Raw genomic sequence first — 15391 nt, 5'->3', positions numbered from 1 at the left:
TATAACGCGGAGTTATAACTTTTTACATTTCTACGTTCACCGCAGCAATTCGACATGCCGTAGTTGTGTTCTACGTCGACCGTACGTAGGGCGTACGGCGGGCTTGCGCTATTCGTGCGGCTGCCGTAGGCTCTCATCAATGAAAAATGAATTTTGCCCTAAAACCCGAATACATTTTAAAAAACCGAACACAACGTAGCGTTCATGTTTGTTCACGTGTCTCCCCCACCTGTTCGAGCCGCATCTTCGCACTTTGTTCATCCAGTTCGTCGGTGGAAGTCCTCGTGAAAGCATCTCTCGTGTGTCGATCTCTACTTCACCTCGTGTTTTCACTTTGATTTGTGTTGGTTTTTTTTTTTTTACTCATTTTGATTTTTAATCAATAACAAAAAAGCAATCTGATCACGTGGTGTGATGGACTGTCGGGCAAGGATTCAATTCCACAGAAAAACCGGTTGTAATTTGGAATATCCATGATTACCTCAGCCCGATGCGTTTGATGAAAGTGTTTGTGGTTCTGGGGGCATCATGTTTGATGAGCTGCCCTGGGGGCAGCGCTCGCAGAGTGCACGAGCGATCGGAACCCAGGCCGGAGCTCGAGCCTGTGTGGACCTTTGGATGTGGTGATTGTACCAGTTTACATACAATACACCGCCACTGAAGGTCATTTACTCATCTTATTTTACCTTAAACATGGGGAATTTCAGTTGAAAGTGTCTTGAAAGTGGGTTTTCTTTGGGTCCAAGAACAGATTAATTCACTCCATTATTTCTTATTGTATTGGGAAAATAGTTTGGGAATCAAACTTTTTGCAGTCCGAACAGCCTCCTGGAACGAATTCAATTCGGATTCTGGGGGCACCACGTACTGGTATAATTCCGAACTGTTATATTTTTATTTCAGTAAAAAAAAGAACTGGTATATATACCTACTCGTTACAGTCCGTCTGGCCGCACGTTCGCCTTAGGGCCCCCCTGCGGTCGCCTTGCAGGCACCTTGAGGCTACCTACCTTGCATCTGCCCTGAAAATTATATGGCCACTAGAGGGACGCCCTAAGGTCACCGTGCGACATCAAATCAAAGACAGTACGGCAACCCCACGTTTCCGGTCTCCACAATTTCTAAATACCCCGTGCGGCTCCCTGAAAAATAAAAACATATATGACTGCTACATTGTGTGACCGTGGAAATACTGCGGCCGCCGTATAATTGCTAGTGGCCGTAGATTTTGGAGACCCCACGGCCGCCATGGCAAATGTGACTTAGGCCTTAATGCTCGAAACATCAACCATGATTCACTTCCCACAGCGTTTAACATGTTTATTCTAATTTGTGGCACTGCCACGCTCCCATAAATGGTGTAAACCCATGATGTGAGGAACTGCGTACAATTTCTGTAAGTTTGTTTTGTGTATAGAGCAGAGGGTCAAGGGTCGTGGAAGAGCGAGGACACCAAATGGATCAGCATGTAACAGGACAACAGAAACAGTACAGAGGGGGTGGGTCACACCAACAGCTGAGCTGAAGGACAAAATAGAGGGAGACTTGGACAAGACAATGGGTGTGGGAAGGGATGAGGGGGTAGGGGAGGACGCATGGTGTGAACGAGATGGATATAGAATGAAACTCAGGAAGGAAAAACTGGGAATTTGTAAAGAGGAGGGATTGGGGATAGGATTGATGGGGATAGATAAAGGCTCATAGAAGAACGAGGTGGCGATACTTGGATGCAATAAGCGAGAAATGAAAGAACAGAAAAAGAGGGAGAGAGATGGGAAAATGAGAGGTAGGGAGGAGTCAGAGGGAGAGGAAAAGATGAAGCAAGACGGAAAAAGAGGGAGAGAAAGCGAGAAATAGAAAGAGAGAGGAGGAGAGAAAGAGAAAGGGAGAGAGAGAAAGAGATGGAGAGAGAGAGAGAGAGAGAGAGAGAGAGAGAGAGAGAGAGAGAGAGAGAGAGAGAGAGAGAGAGAGAGAGAGAGAGAGGGGGAGAGGGAGAGAGGGAGAGAGGGAGAGAGGGAGAGAGGGAGAGAGGGAGAGAGGGAAAGAAAGAGAGGGAGAGGGAGAGGGAAAGAAAGAGAGGGAGAGGGAAAGAAAGAGGGAGAGGGAGAGGGAGAGGGAGAGGGAAAGAAAGAGGGAGAGGGAGAGGGAGAGGGAGAGGGAAAGAAAGAGGGAGAGGGAGAGGGAGAGGGAGAGGGAGAGGGAAAGAAAGAGGGAGAGGGAGAGGGAAAGAAAGAGGGAGAGGGAGAGGGAAAGGGAGAGGGAGAGGGAAAGAAAGAGGGAGAGGGAGAGGGAAAGAAAGAGGGAGAGGGAGAGGGAGAGGGAGAGGGAGAGGGAAAGAAAGAGGGAGAGGGAGAGGGAGAGGGAGAGGGAGAGGGAGAGGGAAAGAAAGAGGGAGAGGGAGAGGGAGAGGGAGAGGGAAAGAAAGAGGGAGAGGGAGAGGGAGAGGGAGAGGGAAAGAAAGAGGGAGAGGGAGAGGGAGAGGGAGAGGGAAAGAAAGAGGGAGAGGGAGAGGGAGAGGGAGAGGGAAAGAAAGAGAGAGAGGGAGAGGGAGAGGGAGAGGGAAAGAAAGAGAGAGAGGGAGAGGGAGAGAGAGAGGGAAAGAAAGAGAGAGAGAGAGAGAGAGAGAGAGAGAGAGAGAGAGAGAGAGAGAGAGAGAGAGAGAGAGAGAGAGAGAGAGAGAGAGAGATTATCTATATACAGTTTGAATGTAATTTTCCACGAAGCCTTTTGTTCTTGGTAAAGTCATCACTGATAGCACAAGGTGCTGATTCGGACATTGAAGGTTGGCTCGGTGCCAAAATGCTGACTCAGTCCCATCATTTCAGTGAGATTTCCCTTTAGAGTGACACACAAAGCCCCGTTTCAACTTCACTTACGTAATAATGGTGCCAGGATATTGTCATCTCGTTTGCATAAAACCCCAAGAGTATCGCAAATAGTGGTTGTGACAAGTGTTCATTGTGGTTTTCAACAAGTGTTCTGTTTGTGGGAAAAATGGTTCATCATGTTCTTTCCTCCATATTGCAGGCAAGCGACCTTATGCATGCATTTGGTTGTTTCAGAACACATGTTGGATCCATGAATAATTGTGTCTAATTAGCATTAGACATTAGCTCAGTTTGACAGCTCAGTTTGTACAAAACAAAATAAATCAACTAAAGTTCAAATCCCACTCAATTAAGGCCTAATGGGATGGCAGATCAAGTGATCATGAGGTGAGGGACAATACATAAGCAACCTCAGGTTGTGAATTAAAATCTGATTGGACACCAGATATCGATCACTGATTGTCAATTGATGAACTTTGGGAAACTGGGTAATTTTCCAGACCAGAAGGTGTGTTCTTTTCGTAAGCAGCTTGCTATCGCTTTCCATGCCAGTCGTTCCGTATGAACCGCTTTGCAAGCCGCTCGCCTAGCCGCTCGGTAAGTGGAGTGCCATTTGTCCATGAAGCGTGGTCGGTGTCTCGTTGAGCACGCAGCCTTGACCCAAGTCTTTCGTGAACAACCTGTCTCGGCCTTAGGTTCCACTGAAGCTGCTTGGGGCAGGAATTTGTCATTGAATCAGTGGCAGCTATCACAGCCACGATTTGCGAAAGAGACCATGGGAACTTTAACTTCCACCAACTAATGCTCGTAGGTGAGATACCCAGCTTAAAATATCTCTGAGAGATGGGATGGTTTGTCATACAATCCCCAGTTTGCAAAAGCACCTTTCAATCCAACTTTATACAGTCAGGGTCACAAGTACATATTTTAAAATGCAGACCAAACAGCTTGTAGATAAGTACACCACATCCATGTCATTCATTCAGCCATTTTTAGACTTTTTTTTATCATATAACGCAACAGTTTGCTCTGGACTTTAAAACAGAGAGGTGTTCAGTTTCTAACCTGCCAGCTTAAGCATTTGAGCCCACCTGTAACCAAACCTGCAAGTAATCTGTGCCGTTCATAACTTGTCACTCTACTGCTTTCAGGATTCATCTCCTTGCATAAGGACAAGCACACTCAATATCATATTCAGATAAGAAGGTACTATCAGCAATCAAATGCATCCAATAAGGTTATTAATTTATTTATTTATTGAACGAAATTGCTTGCAGTCAATGGATCAATCACCCCGTGCCTAATCGCAGATAATGATACCATGTTCACACGAGCCTGCATGGTGGCATCATTCCCTTTCCGCATGCCTCTCATGCAGGCTGAGCCATGGCTTAAGCACAGCAGGCTCTCTGAGGTTCAGAAGGCTTTTGCTACATCATCTGAGCTTTGCAGAATGATTGGTCAGCTTTCAGTAATGTGATCGGTTTTCTCTGCCCCAGATAATTTGGTGGACTGTTAAGAGATGCTGCCAACAGCTAGGATTTGAATTCCTTAAAAAGTTCAGACTGGGGAGTTTAATCATATTTTTTGCATCCACTCCACAAGCATGTTAAACATATTACATGTCATCATAAACTATACTTCTTATTGCTGTCTTGTTCAAAGAGAGCCATTGCAGATCGAACTAAGTGCACGACTTTCTTCTTCATTCACATGCAGCACAAGGTTGCGGGGTAGCATCATTGGCTGAGCGCTCGGCTGTGCCGCTGAAGCAGTGCCCTCTGCTGGTTAGGGCAGGAACTTGTAATTTGTTCATGGTGCCGGTGATAGCTCACCCACTCTTCGCGAAGGACACTGTGGGATCCTGAACATCCACCAACAAATGCTGGCAGCAGGATACCTGTTTAACGTCCATCCGAGGGAAAGAGCACACCTTGATGGATCACAATACCTGTGGAACACAGGGATGGCAGTGGTGCCTCATGATCCAACAAGGTGTCGCCATTTGTTCTCAAAGCTAATAAACAATGACGATTTGAGGGAAATCCTTCCTCCAGGAACAACCAGTCACGGATCAACCGGTCATGTGTGTTCTGATCAAGACCCGGTTTCTGAAGCCATCTCGAAAGTCATTGATAAACCCATGGATGGACATCATCCTCATATCCTGGCATTGTCTACAACAATAAAATCTTGTTCTGGTGTTTTTCAGGCAGGGTGATGAATGTGCTGTCTGCTGGATGGAACATTAACCTAGGGACCCATCTGCTGGCATTGGTTGTTAATGGCCATTAAATAATTCACAGTATATTTTTTTTTGTTGAGGCCCTTGAAGAGCTAGTACTAGAACACGGAACTGATCAGGACGCAACAGGACAAAAGGAACAGCAGAGATGAAGGCCAAGATAGAGGTAGACTTGGACAAACAATGGGTGTGGGGAGGAATTGGGGGTGGGAGAGAATGTTTGCGGTGGACAGGATGGATACAGAAGGAAATTCTCAGGAGGGAAAACTTGAAAGTTGGAAAGAGGAGCGATTGGGGTGGGGGGTTAATAGTGGTAGAAAAGATCATGGTTTTGTATTCGGGATGATCTGAGATTGTGGTGAACAGCCGTCTTGAAAACCTGGAGGGAAGGATGACATTGAAGAGAATGTGGAAGTTGGTTCCACAGGCTGGAAAAAGAGAAACGAATGAGTGGAGTTGAGCAGTGACCCTGGATTTTGGTAGTTTCACCAGACGGGGTTGATGATGGACCATGTGTGGCCTGTGTAAACCTGTGGGGTGGGACAAACCAATGAAAGAGTAGAGGGTGGGTAGAAGACGGAGACACCACCAACGTGTCTGCGATGGTGAAGTGTTGTTGCTTCATATGCAACCTTTGGATGCTGAGTGCATAATTTCTTGAAGTGTGGCTGTACCGCTAATGCAGTACCCCTATTACCAGTGAGCTGGTACTCATTTTGCCAACTTCGGAAGGATGACAGGCTGAGTCAATCCTACCTGATGTTGTTAAGTCAACGGCCTGGCAGGGGCTTGAACTCAAGACCCGAGGATTTTAAACCAGCCACCTTAACAGTTAAGCCAACACCAAGCCTGGAAACGTTTCTAGTAGCAAGGGATGTGCAGCCAGGGTAAGGGGAGTGGGAGAGGAGGTGGAAGCTACAAACTCCAAACTCAGAGTAGAGATACAGCTGTTTGAGGGAAGTAACATGGGATTTATGGCCGTGGCCTCAGAGGTTGTTTTGAGTCCATAAATTGATGCCAAAGTGACCGATATAGCAATTTTTGGCAAACAGGACGACTAATTGGTCCGTCAGTGAAGCAACGGATATGCTCTGCTCGTAGTCTATACTAATAGTAGCAACATACTAGCTAGTTATACTAGTACTAGCTCTGCTGGTAGTTTATACTAGTAGTAGCAACGTACGAGCTAGTTATACTTGTACTTGTAGTGTATATCTAGGCAGAGATGATGACTCCAGTCGGCGACTTGGACTCGAGTCACAAATTTTGTCACCAATCCCATCCACGTCACCAATTCGTTGTATCCTGGATAAACAACTATGCCGAGTATTCCAATCTTCTCGGCTGAGGAAATATGCACACCACTCAAACGAAGGGAAGCCATAACCAATGTGTTTTATTGCACATGCTCACGCACGCGCTCCATCCCCTGGTGACATAAATCCCTGAACTTTCCAGTACACATCACTGAGCACTGCACAAACACCGAGTACAGTTTTCTCTTCCATGAGATGTTCCACCACGTTTCGTTTCTAACTTTCTCACGTTTGCACTGCACGAACACGAACACAGCAACACCGAGCCGATACTCGTGCTTGTTGGGTGTGGAATGTGGGATGAGTCCTTTTGTTCGGGGTTTGAATCACCAACCTTCCATATTCAGAGCGGAATCACCAAGATTAATGACACGCAAAAGACCGAGTCTGGTCACCGAGGGTCATTATCGATTGGAACCATTTTGCTCAACAAATTGTAACCATTACACCACTGAGTCTGGTCAATGAGTTTGAATTCAAACAATTGAACGTTGTCATTTTTAGATCCTCGTGGAGGATCTCAAAGTATTACTCACGTTGTTGTTCTTGTGGACTTTTTTGTTTCACAGCCTACAGTTTTCATCGAAACTTCCTGAAACTTGGCATATATATGTAAAAAATTCCCTGCGCAGACAGTAACCATCTCCGATTTGGAAAATTCCTCCGAGAAAAAAAGTTATGACGTCAAAATATCTCTGTTAATGGAAATCGCCTAAAAAAAATAATCTCCAAAACTCGGCAAGCTTTTTGAATTCTGTTTGCGGGAATCGAACAGGGCATTAGCAGAGATGAATTACCGCACATATGATACATCACTATGACGTCATATCAATTTTTATGACGTCATTCCTATTTTTTGACATTTTTTGTTTCACAACCCAGAGTTTTCATCGGATCTTCGTGAAACTTGCCAGGTATATGCAGAAAGCCCACGCGCAGGCAGTAACCATCTCCGATTTTGGAAATTCTTCCAAATTTTGGAAATCCCATTTGAGCTTGTTATTTTTTACATGTCACTTATTTTACAGAGTAGTTAGTACACGTGTCCAAAAAAAAATCAAGCTCATATAAACAACCAGCTCATGACTCGTGCACACCTTTTGAGTGTTGAAGGCTTACATGTGCAACCAAGCTCTATGATAATGACATCATGATGTGACACTTAACTTGAGACTTGCCCTCAAAGACTTGAGACTTGAGACAATTGGCTCAGGTAGCGTGTTGACATCTCTGCTATATCTAATATATAAAGCTGAATTTGTGTCTGTCTGTCTGTCTGTGGGTCATAAGCCCCGCCCATTCTACAGGCCACGCCCCCCAGCCATGCAGAAATCGCCACCATCTTTTTCTCTCCATGGAGCTCAGATTGTTTTAAAGGCTGAACAACGCATTCGTACATTTGAAGACTGAACAATGCATCTTCTATCATTACATGAAGATACCGTGTTGAGGAAAAAAGTAACATTTTGATTACAACTCAAACGAGGGAATGCATGTTTTGTCCGCAGCGATCACAGCAACTGTCTAATATACACCGCCCAATGAAGGTACATTAATTCTCATATCATGCAGAAAAAAGAAAACAGTAATATTTCATTAAAAAAATAAAATACTTCGTGGGATGTCAAACACAGTTCCTTTCTGTCTGTGAGACAGTGATGTGTCGCTAATAACTCAATGTTTTCTTTCCAGGATTTGCAATGATTGTGACAAGTAAAAATATCCCGTGTTCGCTTCCGTGCAACGTATGAAAAAGGACGTCGCTACGCATGACGTCATCACGCAGCGATGTCTGCAATCGCTGGAATGCGCTAATAATAATAATAATAATAATTGGAGCCGTTTTTACAACACACTAAAACTCATGGAAAAATGATATGATGGAGGATAGAAAGTTTATTTGTTGATTACTATGAGAGGGAGAATAAGAAGAAGAATAGATTAACAAGAGTGGGAAATATGCAAATATGGCAGTTTTGTGCAAGGTATCTCACTGTCGCCTAACGTCATATATAAACCTGAGTTCGTGTCTGTGTGGGTCTGTGGGTGGATCTGTTGGTGGATGTGTGTGGATCTGTTGGTGGATGTGTGTGGATCTGGAGGTGGATGTGTGTGTCTGCGGGTGGATGTGTGTGTCTGCGGGTGGATGTGTGTGTCTGCGGGTGGATGTGTGTGTCTGCGGGTGGATGTGTGTGTCTGCGGGTGGATGTGTGTGTCTGCGGGTGGATGTGTGTGTCTGCGGGTGGATGTGTGTGTCTGCGGGTGGATGTGTGTCTGCGGGTGGATGGGTGTGTCTGCGGGTGGATGGGTGTGTCTCTGGGTGGAGGTGTGGGTGTATGTTTGGGTCTGAACAAGGAACATTTCATTACAACGAAAATACTCATGATTAAGGCCGAAGTCACATTTGCCACGGCGGCCGTGGGGTCTCCAAAATCTAAGGCCAATAGCAATTATAGGGCCGCCGCAGTATTTCCACGGTCACACAATGTCACATATGTTTTTATTTTTCGGGGAGCCGCACGGCGTATTTAGAAATTGTGGAGACCGAAAACGTGGGGTTGCCGTACGGTCTTTGATTTGATGTCGCACGGTGACCTTAAGGGGGCCCTGCGACAGCCATAGAATTTTCAAGACAGACACAAAGTAGCCTCAAGGTGCCCACAAGGCGAACGTGCGGCCAGACGGACGGTAACGAATGGGTTAATGTTTTTTTTGTTTGTTTTTTGGCTTGTCGAATTGCTACAGCGAACGTAGAAATGAAAAAAAGTTATAACTCCACGTTATAATTCCACGGCGACCCCTACGGCCTGTAAAATATAGCCAAATGGAGTACGGCCACCCTGAGGCCACCGCAGAAACTCTGCGGCTGCCGCACGTTCGTCAATTCAGAGGGCGTATGGCCGCCGTATCCTCGCCGTAGAGCAAATGTGACTTAGGCCTAATATTTGAAGTATTTAAGTTTTTTTTAATGTCCTTTTGTTGGTGTTTTGTATGTGTTGAGATGTCCAGTGGTGTGTTGTTACCAAGTGTAATATATCACTCGGAGGCTCGACCTTCCAAGCAAGGAGTTTAATCACAGCTCACACACGCAGCCTTCAGGATCACCACCATTGTCGCACCTCCCTGACATCACCCCGCGCCCCCGGCTCAAGCCACCAGTGAAGATCAGGGGCATATGCAACACCAAGCAACTAGCTATCGCTTGCCAAGCCAGCCGTTCCTTATCAACGGTTGCTAATGGAGTGCTTGTTTGAGTGCTTAAGCTGTCGATTGTGTATGTGAAGATGTCATTGAAGAGAAAACGCGCTCTCGTCTGCAGCACTGTGGATTCTGTCTGAACTCATTACATGGTGTCAGAAGTGTGATATATATATATATATATATATATATATATATATATATATATATATATATATATATATATATATACATATATATATATATACATATATATATATATATATTGTTGCGGATTCTCGCCCGCCGGCGTGCGAGCGGCCACGTAACTGGAATCGCGGCACGTCGCCCACCGGACGGGCAATCCCGTCGTGACCCTCTCGGACTAACGCCGGGAACTAGTCACGGGTGGGCCTTTCGGCCTCACCACGATTGTGCCAATCGGCCCCCCGCGTGGGATAGGGTTGTTCGCCAAATTCGACCTACCTAAGTACCCACACGGAGGGTAGACCGGGCGATCGCACCTCGCCGCAGGTCGACTTCGGACACGGGCCACTTTAAGCGACCCGTTCCGTACTATCGGGATAACCGAGCGGTGTTATTGTCAACCTCGACGGTTCCGATTAATTATCGGGCGTATTTAGCCCACGACCAACCCTTTACGTGAAGTAAGATGGAGATTCAATTAGAGAAAAGACGAAGCGAAACGGGAGAAATAGTTCAACATAAAGCACATTTATTCCGCGGCAAACGGAAAGCACACATATACAATTACCACAATTATGCACCAAAAGCAAATGTAACAAAAGGAACACAACAATTATGCACCAAAAGCAATTGCAACAAAAGAAACACAATGCAGATCTACTACCGACTACGCGAGCACACGGCAACACTTACACAGTTTTACTTCACAGAGGGCGCCGACAACACATATACTCCAAAGCAAAAGGAAAAGGGGCCACCCTCAAATACAAGGGGGCAGACGGGCCTGGGGCCGAGATCGCGTCGAGCCTACCCATCTGGTGTTGAGCCGCAAAATGGCGGCGGCGCCCCGACTCCGCGGGCCTCGCTGGCACTGCCTGGAATGGGGTGGGAACAGGGCCCCCTTCTCACACTATCTCAGCGCGGGGGGAAACAGGGGGGGGTTGTTGATGCTCGGGGGAAAGAGGATATCTGGCTGGCTTGGGTCCCGCGACGAGCGACTCCACTGCGACCTCGACCGCGTTCCCGGCCTCCCGTCTCCGCAGCTCCCCGACTCTGACACGAGCGCAGACCTCCACAAAGCTTCTTGGCTTCTCCAGCCTCTCCGGACCCCGACAGACACTCTCTCGACTGATTTCGCCGCCGCCACAACTCTCCAACTCTTTCCTCTTCTCAACTCTCGTTCACTCTCTCCTCTTCTCAACTCTCAAATTCGCCCCGCGCTCGGCGCTTTATAGTCCGACAGGAGAAATCATATGCAGATTTTTGGATCAGGAACGGCTCGGGGGCGGAGCCACGCTCCCCCATTGGACGGAGGAAAAGTGGGCGTGAATCATTCTTGATCCGCGAATCTGCATATAGCGATTATACTCCGACGCGCCTGGAGGCGGGGCCAAATCCACCCACGCTCGCTGATAGGACGGAACAGAAGTGGGCGTGAATCATTCTTGATCCGATTTCTCGGAAAGGCTGGTGTTTTTGCACCCGCTGCTCGGTGCGCGCCCTGTACGAGTCCAGTATCGGTGCCCACAAGCGGCGCGGGAATGGCGGTGATGCGATGGTTGCGAGGGCGAGTTGTGATGGTAAAGGTCGTGGCTGTTGGCGTTGCTGTTGTTGTGAAGCGGCGTTGCGGTTGGTGGTTGGTGTGTGAAAGCGGTTGTGGAGAAGGTGGATGTTGTGAAGGCGGTTCTGGAGAAGGTGGCTGTGGTTGTCGAGATGCGGTTGGTGGTAGTTGTGGTGGTAGTAATGGCGGTTGGTCCAAAATAAAGATAGTAAAAGAAAAACGGCTATCTAAAAGGGTCGCAGCCCGAATGAATGACATTTATTCCCTCTAAACAACGGGTTTGGGCTAACTACACATATACTTACAGAGATATCTCACCTACGGGACCTGAATGGTGGTTTGCGAATTACGTCAACCACAACAATATATATATATATATATATATATATATATATATATATATATATATATATATATATATGTATATATATATATATATATATATATATATATATATATATATATATATATATATATATATATATATATATATATTCACGCCATCAACCATCCTCCATCTCTCTAAGCTTGTCATCGCTGAACTTCGAACATACGTTGATTGACTGGGATAGTCTTGATCTCTATCAGGAGTTTTGGCATTTCAGAAAACATGTCAGCTTTGTCTTGTCTAGGCCGCTGGCAGACATACCAAAGCCTCCTCAAGCAGGATGGCTCGGAATGTGGATCGGCGAACAAGGTCGTCAAATCTACCAAACTCTAGCTTGGGAGGAAGGAGACAAAGAAGACCCAGAGAAAGTGCTTGACAAATTTTAGAACTATGTGCAGCCCAGGACAAATAAGAGAATGGCCAGACACTGCTGGAATCAAAGGTGCCAGCGGAGTCGTGAGTCTTTTGACCATTTTATAAAAGATTTGAGGATAATTCTCATGGATTGTGATTGCCGAGACCCAGACAACATCCTCGTCGATTTCATCATTGATGGCAGTCATGATAACAGGGTCCAGGAAAAAAAATCCTCGAGAGGGGAGAGGAGTTATCACTGGCTCAAGCCATAGAAATTGGCCAACCGCTTGAGCTCTCGCGGAAGCAAATGAGAATAGTTCGGGATGAGAAGACTCTCATCCCATCTCTCAGATCTGGAAACGAGCAAGGTCAGAACTATACTGAACATTCTCGGAGCAACCCTTTCAAGCGTGCACAAGCACAAGGTCCTTGCAGCAGATCTGGTCAGTCAACGCACTGTCAGGCCAAGTGTCCAGCAATTAATTCTGACTGCTCCTACTGTAAGAAGCCTGGACACTGGCTAGCAGTGTTTCGGAAGAGACTTCACAACCTAAAGTTCCTTGATGTCGAGACCGATCCAGACCATGTAGATCTTCCTCAAGAAGGAGTCCAGGAATCTGACGTTCTCAGGATCTACACTCTTCACCCAAGCAGTAATATTGCTACTTGGGACAAGCGGGCACAGACTGTCCCAGTGCTGGGTCAGCTGACTCGGTTCCGGATTGACACGGGCTCGAGGCCCAACACGCTAACACTCAGCAACTATCAATCAGTTCAGCACCTTGCAGGCGATCTACAAGCGTTGCAAAAAAGTTCTTAAAACTTACTCGAATCACATTATTCATCCTGTAGGTACAGTGACACTTTCTCTCTCTCACAAGGGCAAGACTACTACGGCCAGTTTTGAGGTCATCGACCTTGATCAGGAGAATGTAATATCAGGTTCCATGTCTGAAGCCCTAGGCCTCATTATCAAGCTTGACAAGTTGTCTCTGGTTCAGCCTCCAGTCGATGGGTCTCAGCAAGCAGTGGTGTCTGAGTTTCCAGAAGTTGGCAAGACAACTGGAACTCTTCCTGGAACTTATCAGATCGAGTTTGTCGAAGGGTCACAGGGAGTACCCTCCTTGCAGGCAACCGCCAGCATCGAAGGAGAAGATAGTTGATAAGCTAAAAGAGATGGTTGCCGAAGGTCACATCACAAAGGCAGAATGCTCGACTGAGTGAGTGAGTTCCATGGTAGTAGCTGTTCGCAATGGCAAAGTCCGCATCTGTATAGACCGCAAAGATTTGAACAAGTGCATAAAGCATGAACACTACTCAATGAGAACTGCTCAGGAAGTCTTAGCTCAAATTCCTGGAGCTAAGGTTTTTTCAGTGATTGATGCCTGCTGCGGATTTCTGCAAATCTGCCTTGACAAGCAATCCTCATTCTTGACCACGTTCAAGAAACCTGTGGGGGGATACCGCTGGTTGCATCTTCCCTCTGGTTTGAAGTGCTCTCCTGAGATATTCCAGTGAATTATGGACCAGATATTGGAAAGGATTGAATGGGCAACAGCAGTGATGGATGACATTCTCGTTGCTGGTTGTGACATCAGACACCATGACTATTAGTTCAGGAGCAAGGACCTGAAAAAAATGAAATCGTTCCAGACACAAATATTACAAACAGCTCTGACGAATGTGCTTCCGTGCAACCATGCACAACTATTATGATTCGCTCTCACTGATGTGCTTCTGTGTTGTCATGCACAGCTCCCAGTGTCGACCATGATAACTATTATCATCCACTATGATGAATAAGTAGCTTCCGTGCTGCCAGAGACAACTATTATACTCGGCTTTCACTAATGTACTTCCGTGTTGCCAAAGACAACTATTATGCTCGGCTCTGATGTATGTGCTTCCGTGTTGCTATACACTAGTAAAAGACGAACGCTAAAAATAACAGTTGCAGTTTTCTTTATGCGTGCCTCTGTATGTATATGAATTTCTGCAGAACAATACTTTCTTAAGCGTTTGATTTCCAAAATGTACACATACCAGTAGTAATTGAGAAACACCGTTCACCTTCATATGAGAACACAATTAAAAATGTCAGAAAGTTTGAATTAGTGTGATATTTTAGCTTTGGTGATGCCATGGCAAAGGCCATTTTCAAATAACTGTAAATACTCTGATAGAGAATTATAAGAGGAAGCCAATGATACCTCAATATTGAAAATTGGTTGAGTCTAGACAAAGATATTCACGTTTACGTTACCCCTCCCCCTAAATTTTTCTAGCCCACAGTGACCCTCTTGGTAAGTACCCTTGGTATGTATAATGGCCTGTAGAATTTTAATGATACCACAATTTGAAACCACATACTACCTGGAGGTGTTCTATAGGGTCTATTCTACCACCCTGTCAAGTCAAACCTTTTCTGTAGGGGGTGTTGAACGAATTTCCTTATTTGGCCTCATATGAGAAATGGCTGCTGGACTATATGTCTTGAAGTGAGTTATGCAGTGTGCTGCAAGTTAGAACCTGCAGCTTAACTTTAGGAAGTGCCAGATCTGGAAATCTTCGGTCCCTTATGTAGGCCGCCTGCTCACAGCAGGAGTATGGCTAGATCCACTCAAGACAAGCAATTGAGAAAATGCCACGTCCAACAGCCACACAAAGCGTCAAACGTTTCCTTGGGTTCATACAGTATTTAGGGAGGTTTATCCCCAACCTAAGCGACATGAGCAAACCTCTCCGCAATCTCTGCAAAACTGATGTGGAATTAATTTGGCAGTTAGCTCAAGAGTGATCGTTTGAAAAACTGAAGCATGCGTGTATTTCTTCCACGGTCCTCCAGTACTACGATGTCGAAATACAAGCTGATGCCAGCTGGAATGCCATGGGAGCCTGTTTGCTCCAGAACAGCTACACCGTAGCATTCACATCACGCCGCCTAACCAATACCGAGTGTCGCTATGCCATGATTTCGAAGGAAATGGTCTCAATCGTCCATGCAACAGAGGCGTTTCACTACTATATATTTGGGAAATCAGCAGAAATATACAATGACATGCCTGGTGTTGGCTTAATGGTTAGATTGGTGGGCTTGGGATCCTAGTATCGTGAGTTCGAGTCCTGCTCGGCTGTTGTATTAATACCAGGTGGGGTTGACTCTGCCTGTCATTCTTCCGAGGTCTACAAAATAAGTACCAGCTTGCCGGTATCCTGTGTCGGTGTGACGACCTGTCCAGGATTGTGCCCAATAGCCAAGGAGACTGCTTAGGCAACACCAATGATCCGCACGGAGTATGGTCCCAATGATCA

The sequence above is a fragment of the Eptatretus burgeri genome, chromosome 14 (genome assembly GCF_056783735.1).
Source record: "Eptatretus burgeri isolate ZD-2024b chromosome 14, Ebu_testis_v1, whole genome shotgun sequence".
NCBI lineage: Eukaryota > Metazoa > Chordata > Myxini > Myxiniformes > Myxinidae > Eptatretus > Eptatretus burgeri.
Note: the sequence above shows the minus strand (reverse complement) of the source record.